This window comes from Lycium ferocissimum, chromosome 7, assembly GCF_029784015.1.
Source record: "Lycium ferocissimum isolate CSIRO_LF1 chromosome 7, AGI_CSIRO_Lferr_CH_V1, whole genome shotgun sequence".
NCBI classification, from domain to species: Eukaryota; Viridiplantae; Streptophyta; class Magnoliopsida; order Solanales; family Solanaceae; genus Lycium; species Lycium ferocissimum.
In genome coordinates, this window is record NC_081348.1 from 50,181,149 (window position 1) to 50,203,016 (window position 21,868).

General features: G+C 33.5%; 1 long non-coding RNA gene across 1 annotated transcript; it reads left to right on the forward strand.

The window, feature by feature from the left end:
* The first annotated feature begins 9,822 nt into the window (after positions 1-9,822).
* LOC132062952 (uncharacterized) lies at positions 9,823-10,616 on the forward strand. The gene is made up of 3 exons (XR_009416282.1): positions 9,823-10,158; positions 10,309-10,511; positions 10,544-10,616. It is a non-coding gene; the product is annotated as an uncharacterized LOC132062952 (long non-coding RNA).
* The last annotated feature ends 11,252 nt before the right edge of the window (positions 10,617-21,868 follow it).

Consider the following 21,868-nt stretch of genomic DNA (forward strand, 5'->3'; position numbering starts at 1 on the left):
TCGTCCAAGTTTAGGAAACAATACGTAACTATAACTATAATGAAGAAATTGCACGAATTGCCCTTCAAATAAACTTTTAACAACAATGAAGAAATTACACGAACTGCCCTTCAAATGGACTAGATAAATCAAATTTTCTTCATTGTTGATAAACAATGAAGAAATTGCATGAACTGCCCTTCAAATGGACTTCCTCCATTTTCCTCTTCTTCTTCCATAGCCACTGTAGCACCACCATTTCTCTGATAAACCTACCGTTGAACCACCACTAAACCACCATCATTCCCCTATTTTTCCACTGGTGAGCTTAAATTTGGATTGTCCAATTTTTCCAACCCATTTTCCCTATTCTTCTTTTATTCTTTACGAGATAGTTTTCTTTGTGGATTTTTTATATTAGTTTTGTCTTCTTCCAAACTTTTTCCGTTGTAATCATTTTTTTTATTGAATTTGAAAGATTATCATTGATTTGGGTTTGGTAGCTAGTAAAATTGATGGTGGTGAAGTAAAATTGATGGTGGTGATGAAATTAATGGTTGAGTTTGGAGTTGATGATAATGGTTGGTGGCGGGTTGGCAGCAATGGTGGTGGTTTAATGGTGGGATGGTTTAGTGATGAAGAAGAGATAATTATTAGAGCATTTTAATAGTTAACTAGGGATTAATTAGTATAAATTTAATTAACAAAAGAAAAGGAAAAGAATATAACAAAATTTAAAAGATTCCACGTGGCACGTGGCGCGTGATACGGCGATGTGGGGGGCAAGTGTTACACACCTCCCCACTTTAAGAATAGCGGTTATGTGCATATCAGGTGGTATTAAATTCACTTTTTAGATGTTGAGGTGTGTAATAGGTCGCGTGCATATTTTGAGTGTGAACTTGACATTTTTGATATAGTTTAAATGTCATTTGATGTATTTTGCCTAAAAAAAATAGGTACTTGAAATATGGAGTTTTAATATATGCATTGATGGTGTAAAAGAGATTTTTGTCTAACTTTTATTAGTCATGCTTGTTTGAGACAAAAGTCTTTCAGAAACAGCTCTTCTTACCTTTCAAGGTAAAGATAAGGTCTGTGTATACTCTAGCTCACCGAGACCCCACTTGTGAAATTACTGGGTATGTTGTTGTTGTTGCGGTGTAAAAGAGGTAATTGTATGTAATTATTTCATAAGTATTGATTGTTAATCTAGAATAAAAGATAAGTAACGTGTTATAGGAAGTCAACTTATACTGATAACGAGAGGCGGATGGAGCATTATAATTTAGGGTTCATTTAACCTTAAATTTATGTGTAAAACTTTATTAAAATTACGATAAACCCACAACTTCGTAATGGTTCAATGCTAAAAAATTTAAAACTTAAATTTAACCTTTTTTACGCTATCAGTTGTATAAAACTTAAATCCTAAAAAATAAGTGAGGTTTAATTCTTTTTTGGGTTAGTCTTCAAATATCTCTTAACTTTTCAAACTACAACTACTACTACTAATAATAATCCTATTTGGGTTGCAAGATAATCCCTTCTTCGAGGATAAATTTCAATGATGATATTTGAATTTATATTAGACACTTATTTTAGGTAAATACTTATCCATACTGGGTTTTTACACTAAATCATAAAAATTTACTATAGTTAAGTGCTTTAATGAGGCGAGAATGCATTTTAATCATGGCTAAGTTTTAAAAGTCTATGTACAAACATAGGTCATGCATCTATTGACTTGGGATAACCACCAGGTGTAGATAAATTTGTACTTTTTTTAGATGCTCCCAAAGACATTTCCTCTCGAAGATCAGGTTTGAAGTTTTGGACGAGATAAAAGGCCTCAAACATTTCTTTATTATTGAAAGGGATATGAAGAAAAAGAATTTACTCATGAGAAAATTTTCTATAGACCAACTTTCATATGAGAAGAAAATCATGCATTGACAAATTATTCCACACGATGAACCTACCTGATTAATGCCATAACAGCAGCTTAAAATCAAAAGTTCATATTCAGCATGAAGGAAGTGAAGTCAACGAAGAACCTAGACTAAAATTTGTAACTAAAAAATATAACTAAACTCTACCTTTATACACTAATAGAAAATAGAAACCCGCATATTCTCATATAAAAACATTTTTGGATACAAAAAATTTATACTAATTATTTTTAAAAATCCAACTCACCTTGTGAATCAATAATTTGAGATGAATTTGATGCCTTACTGCCACTCACATGATAGGCAAATTAGAGACATTTTCAGATAAATAACTTTTAATTTATTCAATGTCATCTATGAGGTCCTATTAGAGATGTTTTTGAATTACTATTTTTGTGCAAATTTATCCATTTGTAGATTATAATACATTTCTATTACACAAACTTGAAACGCTACAAAAATTATGTTTAATGTTTTGAAATTACAACAGAAATATGTGACATCAGTAGATAAATTGATCTTTCACGCTTAACCAGAGATTTCAAATTTGAACATTGGGTATAGATTTCAAATTTGAACATTGGTATAGAGTCACCTTTTTGAGGAAGCGCTTTACCACTAACAAGGGACTTGATAAACGCAAATTCGGATTTAGTTCGGTAATCTCTACGGATGGGATATCGGGTTGGAAACAAAAAAAAAAAAAAAAAAAAAAAAAAAAAAAAAAGATCAATTTGGTGTGTAACTTTTTATATTTTCTTTTTAAATCCTTCGTGATGGGAATACACATAATAAACTAAAATTAGGATTAAAAGTTAGATCTAAGCCAAATTCAGTCAACTTCCTGGAAGTTGAACTAGATTTAGATCAAATGTACATACAACCAAATTGAGCGTGAGTTGTCCAATTATGACTTTTAAGTTAGATTCTACATTAATGATTATAAACATTATTATTATATACTTCCTTACAAGGATGAATTTCTTTAAAGAAGAATATTAGCTAAAAAAGCCACCCGGTGCACGGAGTGTCCTACGTTCACACAGGATTCAAAGAAAAGTCACATCTCAACGGGGGTAATATGAAAAAGTCTATCATGACACAAACATTGGTGACTGCTTTCACGGCTTAAACCATGACCTATAGTGTTACACCCGTATTTTCGTGCGTTAAGTTGCATCATAGGTTAGTCACATAAGCTCAAAGGACAGGATTATGTTTGAAGTTATAAGTATTTATGTTATGTTCAATGGTGATAAGTAAGACAATCGCCGAAGGTTGAGGTTTAACGAATCGGAAAAAAATAAAATAAGTTTTGCTAAAGTTGGGATGTTGAATAAGTTATACAGACTGTATGGAGTTTTGAACATATCCAAGTATGCAAATGAAGAGATCGGTGTATAAAAGTTTTAGATCTCGAAATCATTTCCATTAACGATTATCGGTGAACAAGATCATAATGCACTTGACTTAGCAACTATATAAAGAGTTTAACCCCTCATTTTCAAAAAGAAAACAAAATGCAAAAATATTTCCCAACGTATCTAGAAAGTTCTCCAACCTTCCTCCATTAAATTTCAATGCGAGTTAAGTAAAAATCTCCGGATTCGGTTCCGTTTGGATATAGCTACGATTATAATATTGTGTTGCGGTGAATTTGTGGCTTAGGAGTAAGGCAAGTATTGGAGATATCGCGGTATTAGCGGAAGTAAGTTATGAATCTTTCTCTTTTGGTATCATTTAAGGCTTATTTATGGAGATAAATTTATGGAATAATTATGTAGCGAATTCGTTTGTGGAGGAGTTGGAGAAAATATCATATGGTGTATTTGATGGAATATTTTGGTAGTAATGAGGTTGTTATTGTTTTAACTGTTGTTATTGGTTGTTGATTGTTGGTATTGAGAATTCGGGCTAGGCATATAAATAGTGAGATCTTGTCCGAATTTCTTTTAAAAAGGAATTTATTTAGAGACTTAAGATAAAGAGTGTGACAATGAGCCTAATGATAATACGAATGGTTGCCTATGTAGATTATGAGATGACGAATGATCCTAAATAAATCGTGCGACGAAGCAAGTTGAAAAGTCGGAGAGTAAGATCCAATATGTTAAGGCGCAAGATGCCCCTTTCTTCTAAAGGCTGATTTCCATTTTTCATGAATCCAAATTGTTTTCCAAATGTCCCATGATCCCTTTACGTGAATCCATAAATGTTTTCCAAGAATATTCTTATTCTCAAAAGCTAGAAATTCATCATTCATAGAGTTCATGATTCAAAGGCATGACTTATTTCTTGATAATTCATAAATATTTTTCAAAATGTCCCTATTTTTCGAGTCAAAGATTTATGATTCTATAAGCTTTTATGACAACAACAACGAACATGTTTTTACAATATGAATGACGATGTTAAAGATGAGAATGTTTCTATGATGATCATGATGATGATGATTTTAATTCTAGAAATTCCAAAGCTTATGATGTTAATACTATTATGAGATTATTGAGATTATTTCATGATTTTCTCGATTTTATTCATTGTTGTTGATCCCACCTTATAATAATTGTTCCTCAAGGTGAGATATAGCGATGATGATAATTCCATAATGAAAAATCGGAGGTTACCGACCTTACGTCACTCCGATGTATTTATAGCTTTTATTTGGCTATGCTTTATATATATGTATGTATTTTCTTACACCAATTTCTTGTTTGGCTTTAGCGCGTCGTGGGTACGGCACCTATTGTGCAACCACCGATCGGTTAATTCCGTTACACACCGAGTCCCGAAAGTGGTATCGGTACGTTACCGAATACACCGATCCCGAGTCCCGAAAGACTCGTTACACACAACGAGTCCCGAAAAGGCTATAACTAAGAGCGGGTACGTTATGATGATGATATTATATATATGTATGTAAAAAAAGTTTTTTTTTAAAAAATCACATGCATGACATCCTTACTGCCACTCACAAGGCATCCGGACATGGGTTATCTCTTATTTATTACATGTTACCTTCCATATTTATATTATGTTGTTATTCATGCCATTACATACTAATACATTATTACAAACTTACGTCCTTTGTTTTCATGCCACGCGTGTGTATACGGTATGAGTAAATTTATTAGTAGGAGATGTTCGTTTGGCGAGTCATTTTCTTTGAGGAGTGTTGCGAGTCGGGTATCTATGTTATGGTATTTTGATTTATGTATTTGGTTGGACAGAGTCAATTATATAACATATTTTCTTGTAAGCTTAATTCATTATGTATATGTTACAAATTTCATATGATTACATATTTTACTTGATTTGGGAAAGACGAAAAGTTTTGTTTTGAAAGCTTTCATTATGCACTCATTTCATGATTTAAGAGTCCTTTAAGAAGATTTATGAAAATATAACGAATCCGCGGGTTATTTCTAAAGAATGATCGGGTGCTCCATCATGCCCTATTAAAAGTTGGGGTGTGACATATAGATCATATGCAGAGGCAAATATACATCATAGTTGCAGATTCTGTAAAATTTAGTAGCTTTGACTCAAACATTGTATTAGTGTAAAATATCAGTTAATATGTATAAATAACCTATTCCAAATCCAGTAACATGCTTTAATTTAAAATCTTGGATTCACCTCTGATATCACAGATTGTGTAGACAACTTTATTGTTACTCCAACTCGAAGGCTCCCCTTCAATATTAGTGCTAATTATATTATCTTAACGAGGAAAAACGGAAATATGATTTGTGATAATTAACCATGTGGCATGTGGATTAGTGGATAACAAGCGTGGGTTGTTTAGTTGATGGATAAAAATCCAACATCCCATGTTTTCACACTTTTTTAAAAGCGTTTAGTCAGTACGTAGCAGGAAATTATATAAATTATACATCTTAATTTTTGGGATTTAAATAAATTTGGTAATTAATATTTTATAATTCGTTTTTGTCCGTGACTTCAAGAGAGGCTGAAAGGAAGTGGCCACTCAGTCTATACTAGCACCCACGGCAACATGTAGTGTGTGTATAATTAACTTATTTATGTAGTATAATTTTTCGATGATTGGGTGTCAATTGACTTCTATTGGACAAGTAGCTCTACCATTACCCGATATGCCTAAGAGTTGAACATCTGAAGCATGAATAACATAAAACAAAGACCGTAAATCAAGAATTTGAATTAATCTGGCTTTAGTACCATGTAAAACAAAAGAAATTGAGAAAATGTGATAAAATAAATGAAGAACAGTATAAGAAATTTTCTTGTATTTCTGAATGAATTCTTTCTACAATCTACTCTAGTATTTATACAAGTTTGTATGGAATCTATTCTATAACCGTATGGACAGGTGTACTATTCCTATTGCTAACCTACTAACAACTTAGAGGATAAATACTGAATTTACAAGTACACAAAATAAAATAAAAATACTACGTATGTACAGCTAATGTAAAAGACAGCTCATACAGGTATTGGGCTTTCTTCTTGTGTATATATGAATTCCTTTATGTCAGCCCAATGCAGAGTTCGCAGTTTTGTCCCTAAGCCCAAATCGACATAAGCCCAATACTGAGTCTTTGCAAAATTAACCTTGTCCTCATTATATTCCCAAAAACATCTGGTGACTTCGATTTTACCGAGGTTGTGTGTCCAAACAAACTTTATCCTCTCTCATCGTCTTCTTCATCGATTCAACTATGAAAACCATGAAACCTTGTATAGAAATTAATGGAAAATCCCAACAAAATGTATGTAGCCTTGTCAACAAGCTCTATATATACAAGAGAGTATTTACATAATGTAACGAAAAGAAAAATCATGCACAATTAGACCCCTAAGGGATCTATTATCAAATTTTACATGATAGAAAGTATAGTGCACAATCTGAATTTTCAGAGTTAATATTAAGAAAAAAATATCCAACAGAAGCAAAAATATAAGGTGGTTTAATTTGTATCATCATCCAAATCTTGGTGAGTAGAATTTTTGGTTATTTCTACTCTGGTAGAAGCGCAGTGCACTTTACGAAATTAGTCGAAAAGTGCGGCTTAAGTGGAATTAACACCAAAATTATATTTAAAAAAATAAAAAAGAAAGTGTCACATAAATTGAGAGTGAAAAAATAATATTCCCTCATCTATTTTGGTAAGAAAAAATAGTGGTCTTATTATACTTTCATGTTGTCTCAAATTTTCTTTAACTCTCCGAATATAATTACATCACATCTTCTAAATAGCATAAAATATATAATTATCTCTTCTCTTCCTCAAAAATTTCAGCGAAAAACAATTAGCTTGATATCAAGTTCTCTGCCATTTCTCTTCCAGTTGTTTCATACAATGAAAACTCTCTTAACTCTTAAATAATAAAAGCTATCCAGTCAAACCTCTCTGTATAACGGCGTTGTTTGTCCGAAAATGTTTTGGTTGATATAGGGAAACATTGTTATAAATAAAGAACATATATTGTACGGAAAAAGGGCCAAAAATGTCCCTGAATTATCTCAAAAGGTCTAAATATACCCTCCATCCACCTATTTTGCTAAAGATATCCATCTCACTCACCTTTTTGGCTCACTTTTGCCTTTAAAAATAACATACCTCTTTATTTATTTATTTTTAATTATTTTAATAATATTTTTATTTTTTTTGTAAACATTTTTTCTTTTCTTTTTTTTTCTTTTCTTATTCTTTTAAAGTGAAAATTCAGGCTCAAATATGTCTTATGCTCAGGTATAATTTTTTAATTATTGTTTATTACGTGTCATATATATTCCAATCTGACGAAATCAAAACCGAACATACTCAACTTTGTCATAAAATATACAAATAATTTTATTTGTTCATAACAAAATATTTTATTTATTCACCACAAAAACAACAAAAAATAAAATTATTGTATCATTTGTTCACCCACCTTTATCATAAAACATACAAATTATTCTAATTGTTCACCAAAAAAAAAAACGAAAAATAAAATTGACTTATTATGAACAAATAATAACAATATTATAGCTAAACATAAGACAGATTTGAGCCTCAATTGTCACTTTAAAAAGAAAAAACAAAAATACTTGGTAAATATTAAAAAATTAAATAAAAAGATGTATGTAAGTTTTAAGGGCAAAAGTGAGCCAAAAGGGAGAGCAGAGGGGTATTGTTAGCAAAATAGATAAATGAATGGTATATTTAGATCTTTTGAGATAGTCTAAGGCTATTTTTGGCCCTTTTCCATGTAATGTAACATAACATAACATAACATAAAAAATTAATTTCAAAGAAAACTTGGTTGTTATAATGAAATATTGTTGTAGATAATGATAATTATAGAAAAGTGTGATTGTATATCATAAAGCTTGAAAACCAAGGACAAACTTACACTTACACTACTAAAAAAATGGGCATTTTCGACCTAAAAATTTCGACCACACTTTTGGTCGGAAAAATCGACCACTGACAGTCGAAATTTGAAGAATTTAATTTTTATTTAATTTTTTATAGAATTTCGACCACACAGGGTCGATTTTTACAAAGGAAAATTGCATTTCGACCACGTGTGGTCGAAATTAGTTTTATACAAATAATAAATAGGAAAAAAACATTTTATACATAATTAAATTATATAAATAAAAAACAATTAATTAAAAATAAAAATAAAAATCTAATTTCGACTACATGTGGTCGAAATAATTAAGTCAAATTCGGTCAAAATCTGACTTAATTATTTTCGACCACATGTGGTCGAAAATTTCAAAAGATTTAGACAAAAATCTGGTCTAATTTTCTTTTCATTTTCTCCCTTCTCTTTCTCTCTCTTTTCTCTCTCCCTCTCCTCCCTCTACCGTCCCACCACCCGACTGCCCCCACCACCCCACCTCCTTAGATGGTCAACGCCGCAGCCACAGCCTTTTCTGACAAGCAGGCATCACCGCCAGACGCCGCCGACCAGCTCAGGTATTTTTTTCTTTCTCAATCTCATAAACACAAGCCCCAAATCGAACTAGTGCTCAAGCTTGTATTTCAATACCATGTTATTAGTTGCATTACCTTCTATATTAGTAGATTTGATAAGTTTATTTAGTATTAAATAATTGTTTTAGGGTTTATCTTATGTTATTTTTTTTTAGGGTTTTCAATTGAAATAGAATGAAATATTGAAATTGAATGTTGTTGTTATATTTGTAGCAAAGCTAGGGGTAAACGAAATTGAATGTTGTTGTTGTTGCATTAGGCATCACCTTGGGATTTTTACACTCTATGTTAATTAGGGAAAAATAATTACCCGATTTAGCCAATAATTTTTTCCTTACCCGCTTTAGCCGCCGAATTACAGCTGCTATCCTTCAGACCCTTTTGCCCTTCTCGTAAATCATCTCTCTTTTTTGGGACTGTTTTTTTTTTTTGGACAGTTTTTTGGGATTGTTTTTTTGGACAGTTTTTTTGGATTGTGTTTGTGGACTGTTTTTTGGACAGTTTTTGTGGACTGTTTTTTGGACAGAATCAAGTTCTCTAGTGGAATAAAATGGTGCATAACAAAACTGAAAAACATTGCTTTCCAGTTTATTAGTCTTGACACTAACTCTTGAATAATTAGTCTTGACAAAGAAACCTTGTGTATACTCATTCCTCCCTTTTTTTCAATCTCAGGACGAACTATTATGTAAATGGTGCATGAATCATGGTACATAACATAAAACTGAAACCCATTACTTTTTTAATTGTTAATCTTGATTTGTTTGCAGGAGCTCCAGAGGGGTTAGGCAGTACCTCAAGATGAGATCTTCAAGATTACTCACACGAGGAAGGAGAAGAACGCCGATGGTACTGCATCACGGGTTGAGCCAAGTATGAGCGAACTTGGGTAAGTCGTTAGTTAACAATAATAATATATTTTTTGTACTAAATTAAACTATTAACATTGTATCCTTCAATTTCAGAACGAATTTCAACAACACTTTGGGGAGTTTCGAGCCACTCAGCCAAGTAGCACGCCGATGACCGACGAGTTAATACAACAACAATGGATTGAGAAGGTTGCTTCCCTAACAAGGCATGGGACAGTTTATGGCATGCCTAATCGAGCCTTTCGCCGATACCTATCGGCCCTTGAAGCCGTAGGTGTTACTGATGATGGGGCAGTTGATCCTAAGGAGTATGAAGCTATGAAGCATCAAGTTGACCTGCTAACAAGAACACTTAATTCCTCTGAGGCCAGGATGTTGGTACTTAATTCGCGGCCGTTTTCGATTCCCCCGTATCCTGGGGATGCTCGTAGGTCACAGCCCCCTAGCGAATCCCGACCTTCCCAAGGTAGACGACGTAGGTCACAAGCTGACATAAATCATGCTCTTGTCGATGAGTCTAGTGGGGAGGATATGGATCATGTCTCTAACACCGAACGTTGACCTTTTTGATTAGTGTGCTTTTCGATTCTAATTCTGCTATGTTTAAATGGATATGTATATTATGTTTAAGGGTTTGAATGTAGTTTTAATTTGAACTAGAAGTACTTTTAATTTTAAGATGTTTAAGTGTTTGAACATAGTTTATGATGTTTAAGTGTTTGAATTTGATTGTTTATAAGTGTTTGAATGGACAATGTTTAAGTGTTCAAGTGTTTGAACATTGTTTATGGTTGTTATGTTGCATTATTGATGAATTGGATGACTGTTTTGGTTGATGAATTTGGTTATTTGAAAATTAGCAGGTGGGATGCCAAAAACAAGCAAATGCTGGAAAAAATATTCCAGATTTTCGACCACAAATCAACCCAGATATTTCACAATTTCGACCACATCTGGTCGAAATTGTACCCAGAAAAATACAATTTCGACCACATGTGGTCGAAATTTAGCACGATGGTTGCTAGATTTCGACCACATGTAGTCGAAAAGCTGGGCCCAATTTACAATTTCGACCACATGTGGTCGAAATTGTGAAAATAAATTTCTTTTTATATTTAAATATAAATCATGTTTTTGACCACGCGTAGTCGAAAAAGTTAAATATATAAAAATAATTTTTTCGACCACATGTGGTCGAAAACAGTTTTTTCCCTTAATTTCGGTAGAATGTGATTTCGACCACGTGTGGTCGAAAAAAAAATTTCGACCTACCTGTTACCGACTTACGCGTGTGGTCGAAAAATTGGTCGAAATAAAGGCTTTTTCGATCTCGTGTGGTCGAAATTGTTGGTCGAAAATTCTGGTTTTTTTAGTAGTATTAAAGGGTTAAGTTATGTCTTTTATGAAGAGGTCTAATATAATTAACAATAATTTTGCAAATGATCATACCGCGATCTACTTCGATCATTTATAAAAACTTGTATTTTATTCTTAATTCATGCATAATTGTTTGCTCAAAGTTCTATCTTAATAATATTAATACTAATTTAGAAAGCCATATGATATGACTCGGAGTATACGCGCAACGCACTTGCGGAAAACTTAGTGTAATAAAATAAAATGAAAAGAGCTAGTAGAAAACGTAGATAACTATATTTAGATACTTGTTTATTAAAGATTGATTTGACAGTTAATTTGATCTAAAAGACAATATTATATCATTACTCGTCATATCTTTCCTTTCTTTAGGGGGTGTTTGGTACGTAGCCAAAATTATCCCGGGATTATAATCCCGGGACTAATTTATCTCATCTCTTGGGATTATTTTATACCATCTAAAAGATGGTATAAAATAATCTCAGGATAAGTGGGATAAGAAGGGATATCCCATCTTTTAAGTTGGGATGCATTTTATACCTTGTTTCGTATAAGGTATAAAATAATCCCAGGATAAATTTATACCTTTTACCAAATATGGTACAAAAAGTTAGTGCTGGAATATCCCAGCTTATACCATGCACCAAACGAACCCTAATACTAATATTAGTTGTACTATCAATACTAATTTCTTCTTATACTCCTTAGGTTGCTTAAGATGATTTGAAGAAGGAATCTTTTCAAAGGCTTCACAAACTGATTGAAGATACGGTAGTACTCAAATTTTTTCGCGGTAGATTTTGTCAAGCAACTTCGTAGATGACGACTCAAGTTTACATCATTTATGAAACTTCTCGTGAGGCTTCTATTTAAATGGGTGCATCTTATTATTTTTCATGCATAACACGCATTCAAGTATTTGTTCTCAAGAAGAAAACCGTACATGTACTGAAACTCTTCTTCAAGAATTACTTTTTTTGTTTAGTGAATAATTAGAATTATGTTCCTAGAAGTAGAGCTATATTTTATGTTTTTGAGTCTGCAAACAAATATGAAATTTATCCATTTGATCCCTTTTAATTTTAAGTAAAAAATACATATGTTAAATTGGTATCATATAGTGGTTTTTAACTTATAAGTAAATTTTAACTAGAGCCTTATTTTGCAGAATCAGTAGCTTGATATTCTTACTCAATATGCTTTCTATAAAGGATATAAACAATGTGTTTAATATTCTAACCCGATATGCTTTCTATAGAGACTTAAAACACTACAAGATTGTCGGCTTCGAACTCCCAGAATAGCATTACGGACCGTCTTATTTTCAAAGCGAGACTTTCTAGAATGAATCTAAATTTGTCGGTCCTAAATTAAAGTTGGTCTTGGATTTCAGAGTGGAAAAAAATAGCACAAGTTTGTCAATGTAATTTTTTTTTTCACCCAGGTCTGGTACACATTTCGGGACCCCAACTAATTAGCATTCACGCCGCATAAAACTCATTAAATCAGGAGTAGTTCGACTTTTTTTTTTTTTTTTTTCAATTTTGAAAACTCAAACCCAAGACATCTGGTTAAAGATGGAGGGATCCTTTCCAACACAGTGTTCGATATCCGCTTTGGACCCGACTAATCCGAAATCGCACTGCGTTAAGGACCATTAAAGGGAAAAGCGTTTTCTATAATAATTTATTTGTATTTTTTGTGCTCGAATTCAAGACATCTGATTATAGATGGAGAGATCTTATTAATCTCATTACAACCCTTAAACCTCAACTCTTAACGTAATATAGTAAATTCTAATCGCCTATAAAAGCACTATACATGTGTAGTCTTTTTCCCTTACCTGATCCTTGAATTTGACGTGAAATTCATGTAGTCTTTTTCCCTGTGTCTCTCCTGCTCGAACTGATTTTTTTTTTTTTTTGAAAAGTTAAAAAATAGTTAGAGAGAAACTGAAGAAAAAAATATTTAGAAACTCCAACTATTTCTTATACTCATGTGGAGAGAAATCCATGATAGTCGCACTTTCTTTTTCTGCTCTACAGAAACACATAGATATTCTTTCCCCACGGTGGCGGAGTTAGCATACGGCTTACGGATTCGGCCGAACTCAGTAACTTTGGTCTAAACTCTGTATTTGTCTTGAAAATTTTATTGAATATGTATAAATTGTTAATTTAGAACTCAGTAAAAGGCTTAAATATGCCATCGAACTATCAGAAAAGGCTCATTCATGCCACTCTTTAATAGTTGGGCTCAAAAATGCCACCGCCGTTACCATTTTGGGTCATATGTACCATTACTCACTAACAGAACTCTGCTACTACCAGATTTTGCCACGTGACATTATTTAAATCCTTCATTTTACGAGTGGCATATATGAGTCATTTCGTAGTTCAGTGGCATATTTGAGCCTTTTTCTAATTCCTATATAAACCTCAGTCTTTTGTAATTTTATGTAACAAGCTTATAAGGACAAGTTAGTCCCTTATGTTAATAACATTATTAGTTTTCATGGAAAAACTATGCTGTCTTATTTAATTGGATTACCCTTTACAATTTTTATGTACTTTATGACTATAAAAAAATTTAAAGAACACATAAAATTTGTTTTAAGGAAAAAAAAAAAAAAAAGAGACGGTGCAAAAGAGAGTATACGAATGAGGTGTAGATGAGTAAGAAAAGTACATATGGGTGTGACATATTTGAGTCTTTTCTGATAGGTCGATGACATATTTGAGCCTTTTCCATATTTATTATTGGCTAGCTTAAAGAACAGCAATCTACACAGTATAAAGTACGTGACTATAACAAGAAGTAATTTTGATATAGAACGCAAAGACAACAATATCAATAAATTCCATTAAAGATTAGCAAGAGCTACTGAATCTTGAGGATGGAATTTGGGGATGAATGTAGGAGCCTTGGGCAACATCGATTAAGGAAAGAAAACTTAGAAGGAAAAGAGAATAAGTAATACTAACCTTTGATTTTGCTGGCACATACTAATATATTATATTTTCGTCTGTAGATGAAGTTGAAGCGTGTTTCAAATGTTCAGCAATGTTCCTAATTCATCTGTCTGCAATGTTTTAATTTAAATGCATAGTCTGGACGCTTTGTCTTCTTCTTTTAATTGAATTAACGGAAAAGGCTCAAATACGCTTATCAATTAATGAATGATCATTTATGTCACTCGTCCAATAGTTTGGCTCATTTATGTCATGTTATCAGTTAAAAAATAAACATGCCATTTTTCAATAACACCATTTTTATAATACCAGATATGACACGTGATCTCCAATTAGAGGTCCACGTCGTTTAATTAAAGCAACACAAATTAAATCCTAAATTAAACTAAAAACTGACCCATAAATTTGTGTGAGTTTAATTAAACAACGTGGACCTCTAATTGGAGGCCAAATGTCATATCTGGTATTGTAAAAGCATTAATGAAAAATGGCATGAATGAGCCATTTTGGTAACGGCGATGGGATAAATGAGCCAAAATATCGATGAATGACATAAATGAGCCATTTCCGATAGTTCGATGACATATTTGAACCTTTTCCGTTGAATTAATAATGAACAATATGTTTTGTCTTCAATGGATTAAATTAATCACTTAGCCGTCTCTTCAGTGGATTCAGAATCCTAAGCATCATGAACTTTGGAGTTGCTCCAATTCAGTGTACTTTGCTACTTTTTTTTTTGTGTGGTCGGATGGGTCTTTTTATTGTTATGCATTAAAGTCATCATGTCATGACAATTCAATTTTCAAAACAAATTTTAAAGTTCCAATATAAATTTTTAATTATATTTTTCTACATTGATAGAGGTAATATTTAGGTGAAGGGCAAAAAACTTTATGGGTATTATGGTAATCTAATTTTTCATCTTGAGGCTTCCCACTTTTAGTATAGTCAGATATGATGATGGCATGCCTCATACAACATACATACTTATGCTTCAGAAGTGTGGGCGTGGACTGTGGAGACATTATCTGTGAATAATAAAGAAGTTGCTTTTAGAATTCATGATTTAACACAAATGCGTTTTGATTTAATCCTAATGAGCTCTGTTAAGCCTATGATGGACGGTGGCCAGGTAACTAATGCCTAATTTTTATTTATGTGACATCAAGTTATATGTAATAAATATGTTACTTTGGTCCATCCGCTAACTATTTCACAAATTTACAATGAGTTTTGAGATGAGTTGGATTAAGATGGGATATAACGGTAAATCATGTCTATCCAATTCTTTCAAGTACTGATTTTTTTTTTTGTTTATTTTGCTGATAATTTGAGTAATTATAAAAATAAACTAATATTTTCTCTCTCTTTGTTATGGTTATATATAACAAAGGTAAGAGGGGGTTGTTCAGATGGTAAGCACCCTCCACCTCCAACACGAATTTTATGGGTTCGAGTCACCAAGGGAGCAAAAGGAGGAGCCCCTGGGGGGAGGGTTAAAAAAAAGTTTATATATAACATAGCAAATAAAAATATTTTAGTTAGCGCCAACTGACTTTCGATTGTCTTTCAAAAATTTCCACTCTCTTGGAGTTTCACTAGCAAAAGTTGAAACTACGGGATAGTGGCTACTGTTTGGTAACAATGGCTAAAATGTGGCTATTTGTAAATTTTATCCGTCAATTTGGATTACATATTTAGCCAAAATCAACCCGACTTCTAAGTGGCTGATGAATGGAGAAGTGAAGTAGAATTGAGTTAATAAATGATCTGGTTGTTAACCCCTTCTTGGACGGGTTGAGCAAATTATGTTTTCATGGTCTAGGCTTGCCACCCTTACTCGATATTCCTCAATTGGCTCGTACCATTATCCTATGTCGCTCGAACCCTTCAAATATATTGTAGCGCTCGTATCTGATCCTTCAAAAACACATAGGTTTTGGTGGATCAGACACACACTGGTCAATATTTTTTAAAAGTCCTAGCAACATAGCTTCTATCACGTGTGAAATGTGTTTCCATTTTTTAACACCATTTAATTGTTTTTTTTCTTCCATTTATAGGCAACAAAAAAGCTTCGATCATGTGGATTAAAAGTATGATTGTGGGAATGAAAACGCGGTCTAACAAGGAAGAATATCCCAATGAATTTATGGAAGCTGGCCTTGATGAATGTTATGAGAAGCCATTGACAATGGAGATATTTAAGAGCCTTATTGAGAAGATTTCCAACAAAGCTTAGAGCAATTCAATGAATAATGTGATCTTTTATGAATAATATAGAAGAAATAAATCATCTTATTATAAGACTACAACTATATATGTATATATATATATATATATATATATATATATATATATATATATATATAGCTCTTTAGTCATGTACTTGACCTATACAAGTACTATTTTCAAAATGGCCAGTGAGTATTAAAGATGTACTAGTAGAAATTTGATTATGCTGATAATATATCCATATTATTATGAACTAGAATACTTCTTTTTATTTTTGTTTCTTTATTCGGTTTCGGTATCAATGAGGTCAAAAATATTAGATCAACCAAATACCAAAAATGCAAGGAACTTCAGTTTACCTCAACAGAAGCAACGCTAAAAGTAAGGTGTTCGATATTTAAATTATCCAAACTAACTCCATTGAGAGACATTAATCTTTATTAACTTAACAACTTAGCCATGTCACACCATCAACTCCTAAGCAATGTGATTAGAATGGAACTAAGCAGCGAACTATTAACAAGAAACTAAAAACAACCTTCAAAGCTTGGTGTTCTAAATTTAAAGGATAAACAACCCATGATATGCATTGGAATTTCAAGCATTCAACATAAGAATTTGACATCTCTAGTGAGTGAAGATATTGTCATCGAGCCTAACTCAATCTCAAAAGTGTGTGAACTTTTTGAATTTGACGTCAAAGTGGGTTGCCATCTTTTTGGTAGGCCTTAAAACAAAAATTTCCCCCAACCCATCACTACGTGCACATCACGGCTACCGTCCAACTTTTTTTTACAAAATATTTTTGATAATTCTTTTAATTTAAATTCTAATTTTAAGGTGCTAACATAAATCTTTACAATACAATATTATATGGTGTTACTACTTGCTAACCAAGTCTAAACAGTTTTTTCAAAGGTGTTTGTGCGGTGAGTCTCGAGGCGGCCCCTTTAAAAAAAGCTCTGGGACACAAATGAAAGACATACATCAATAGAGAATATGCCCTAGAATTTGAGCTGTATGTCATGGGTGTAAGAGCATAAGCTCTGGACGTAAAAACGTAAGCCTCGGGCGTTAAATCTAAGTTTTGATGTTTTAAAAATATTTTTGCTATAGATCATGGTTTTATTATTGGTGTAATGATATCTATACCCAGCGCCGCTCAAGCCCACAGACCGGCCCAACCCATCATCGCTCAAGCCCACGGGCCAACAATGTTTTCGGGCTGGGCTAAAAAGCCTCGTTCGTAAATGGGCTCCAAAAATCTTAGCCCAACACCATCAAATCCCGAGTTGGGATGGGTTGGGTCAGACCAACGTGCCTAGCCCATATTGATGGCTCTACTCAAAAGCTAGCCCATGAGGGGAGAATCAGCCGAGACAATATAGTGACACCAAAACCTATTCCTGCAATCAATGTGGGACCTCTAACTCTCTCTATTGCCCCCGCACCCACAGGCCTGCCAACTGGAGTGTGTGCAATATATTATGGGGGCCAAATAAGAATGAATTTGACTTTGATAACATGTAAATATATGACCCTTGCCTAACTCATTCCAAAAGCTAGCTCGGAGAATTACCCAAGATCATATAAATAGGGGTCATTGCAACTTTTACCCCTATTTTGTGCTGATCTTTAATTTTACCTTTCAAGACAAATAACTTTTTCGCGGGGCATAAGTTTATATTTGAGAAAATGACACAAGGTTCCTGCTTAAGACTCTACATTACTAAATATAGATACACTATTTCTTATTTACAAAACATAACATATCTGGATAAATTTAACAAGAGGAAACATCCCTCTCGATCTTCCCCTTTTTCTCGAGCGGAGGAGGTTGACAGCGGAGCAAGGAGTAGTACCGGAACATGGAGACGACAGAGCAGGTTGAAGATGGAAGTGCAGCGGCCAATAGAGGCGCACGGGCGGCTGAGAGAAGAAACGACGGTGGAGATTCTTTAGTAACTTTTAATTCACGGGACTTGTTCAACTAAATTACAATTATTAAACTAATAATAAAATATTGTTCTCTTTTACTTAATCCACTTCCGATGGAAGATGGTGCCGGAAAAGCTCACTGACAATAAAATCGGAAAAAACATAAAATAAGAAAATCAAAATCTCTTTGTATAAGGGAGAAAAAATAAGAAGAAGTTGGAAATGGGTAAAGGTGATTCTCCTAGCGGTTTGGACTTGTTGTCCGCTTTTCTGTGCCACATAATGGTTTTTTGTGCATTTCTAGTCTAGTGTCTTTTTTTTGGGATGAGTGACGATGAAGTTGTATAGTACATGTTAGAATTTATTAGGTCGTCGACATCAGCTTATTGAGTATATGCACCTATATGTAATGCGGGGGTGTGGAGGGGGTGGTGGTAAAACCAAAATTAAAGAAAGAAGTTCATACACGTGCAATGCAAGTATCGAGAAATTAATTTATACTATAAAAAAGTCTACAATAATTGAAAATGCTAGAACTCAATATAATCAGGAAATTTAAATATTTTACCTTTACAACACTTTTAGAAAGAGGAAAAAGAATTCTTAAATGCTAATAACATCAAAATTATCTAGTTGCTATTTTCAACTTTCCAACATCAAATTTGGGCAAATTTCATTTATGTCGAGTTTTTCTATTATCAATTTTTCAATAGCAAATTCTTGCAAATTTCATTTATGAAACTTCTCATGAGGCTCCTATTTAAGTGTACTGTTAGGAAGAGACAAACAAATACCAAATTGCCCGACGAGGTAACAACGGAAGAAATACCTAAGTCAAAACTTCCCAGCCTATTTGAATCAAGAGAAGAGAATAAACACTAATACAAATGAAAATCCGGGCAGCAAATATTCCAACTATAAAATATTAAAGCAAGCCAAATAAATCATTTGCAAGAGACACCAAATTTACGGGTAAAACCCCTTCAAGGTAAAGAGGAAACATTCACGGGACCTACGGCCCACAAAAGTTCCACTATAATTAACAAGAGTCACAATAATGTTCTCCAAATGGTTACAACATCGACGCCAAAAACGGAGTAACAATACATAAATGATAGCACCAAAACTAGTGAAGAAAGGAGAGAAATCACCCCTAAAAACGAGCTACTGTTCGTACTCGAAAACTGGAGCTATAGACCACGATATCCAATCTCCACCATTGAAAGTGAAGAACCAGATGTTGAGAACACCCAGTTCAAATTTGAGAACGAGCCAACCGTTAACGAATCAGGAAACGCTAGTTGAAGCAGACTGCTGTAGCAGAAAATTTCTGGACAAAAATCTGCACTTCTTTCTCACTTTTTCTCTGTATATGGCTGTTATGAATTCACTCTTGTGTTCTGAAAATAAGACCTAAGTTGGTCATATATAGAGTGGGCTAGGTCCAAAAAAGGTGTTTTATTAATCCACATAGGAAGGGAAAAAGCCCAAAAATCTAACAATTCTCTCCCTTCCGACTATGTGGAGGAGACCGCCATCCCTGCGATCATGCAAGACTCTTCAATTCCCTCTTGGCAAAGCTTTAGTCATCATGTCTGAACTATTATAATCAGTGTGAATCTTCTCAAGTTCAAGCAACTTAGAATCCACCACATCTCTAATCCAATAATATCTCACATCAATATGTTTCGACCTACCATGAAATGTAGAGTTCTTGCCAAGATGAATAGCAATTTGACTGTCGCAGTAAAGCACATACCTCTCTTGAGTAAAGCTAAGTTCCTCCATAAATCTCTTCATCCAGAGCAGCTCTTTACAAGCTTCAATAGTAGCAATAAGCTCAGCTTCTGGAGTAGATAGAGCAACACATTTTTGCAACCTAGATTGCCACGACACAGCTCGCCCTGCATAAGTAATCAAGCAGGCCGAAGTAGACTTATGAGTATCAACATCACCGGCCATATCTGAATCAGTATAACCACAAAGAATAGGCTTTCCTGTCCCAAAACACAAACTCAAACTAGAAGTGCCACAGAGATATCTCATAATTCACTTCATAGCATTCTAATGCTCTCTTCCTCGATTAGAAAGAAAACGGCTAACAATACCAACAACATAAGCAATATCTAGTCTTGTACAAATCATTGCATACACTAGACTGCCAATAGCTGAAGCATAAGGAACTTTCTTCATACATTCCTTCTCATCATCACTAGAAGGATATTGCTTCGTGCTCAATTTGAAGTGCATAGCTAAAGGTGTAATGACAACTTTAGCTTTATCTATGTTGAACCTACGAAGTACTTTCTGAATGTACTTCTCTTATAATAACCACAATTTCTTGGCCTTTCTATCACGAACAATCTGCATGCCAAGACTTTGCCTTACTGGTCTCAAGTCTTTCATAACAAAAGACTTATTCAACTCTTGCTTCAACTTCTGAATTCTGCAAGCATTCTGACCAACAACAAACATGTCATCAACATAAAGCAATAAAATGATAAAGTCACCATCAGAGAATTTTTGCACAAAAACACAATGATACGAAGAAGTCTTCTTGAAGCCCTGTTGACTCATAAAAGAACCAAACATCTTGTACCACTGCTTGGGAGCTTGCTTTAAACCATACAAACTCTTCTTCAATTTGCAAACATAATTCTTTTTACCCTTGACTTCAAAACCTTTTGGTTGCTCCATATAAATTTCTTCATCTAAGTCGCATGGAGAAAAGCAGCTTTAACATCCATTTGTTCAACCTCTAAATCTAGACTTGCGGCAAGCCTTAACAACCCGAATGGATGACATCTTCAATTGGAGAAAAGATTTCATCAAAATCAGCTTTTTTTTTTTTTTTTTTTTAATTAAAGCCCTTGATAACCAATCTACCCTTGTATCATGGAACTGGGTTACCATCTTCATGTGTCAAGAGTACAAACTCATTGGGAGAATAATGAGATAAAGGCACTTCCTCTCTAGTAGGTCTTCTGAGAGAATTCTCTGGAGCACCAATAACAGCTGGTTGCTGGCCAATCACATCATCTTCCTCTGAAGCATCAACAACCGCATGTTGGTCATTCTGAACATGATCACACTACAAAAAAAAAAAAACTGGTTTTAGCGACGAACTAAATTCATCGCTAAACCACCCAAATCTGTCGCTAAAGCTGTCGCCAAATTCATCGCTAAAATGTTCGTAGCTAAGCCTTTAGCGATGAAAATTTGGCGTCCGTTGCTAAGATTAGCTACGGAGTAGCGACAAATATGTTCCGTCGCTACCTTTAGCGACGAACATTTCCATTGCTAATACATATAAAACCGTCGCTAATTTGGCAGTTGATTTCGTCGTCGCAGAGAAATGTTAGCAATGAAAATTCCGTAGCTATTCCATCGCAATTTGTATAATATTATTTTTAATTTTATATTAATTAATTATTTAGCTATACTATTTTTTCTTATATATTTTAATATTGTTATTCAAAATCCTTGGAAAACATATTAAATGTAGTGATAATCAATGAACATTACAAGAATCCACTTTCATATAAATAGTAATCTAAACATTA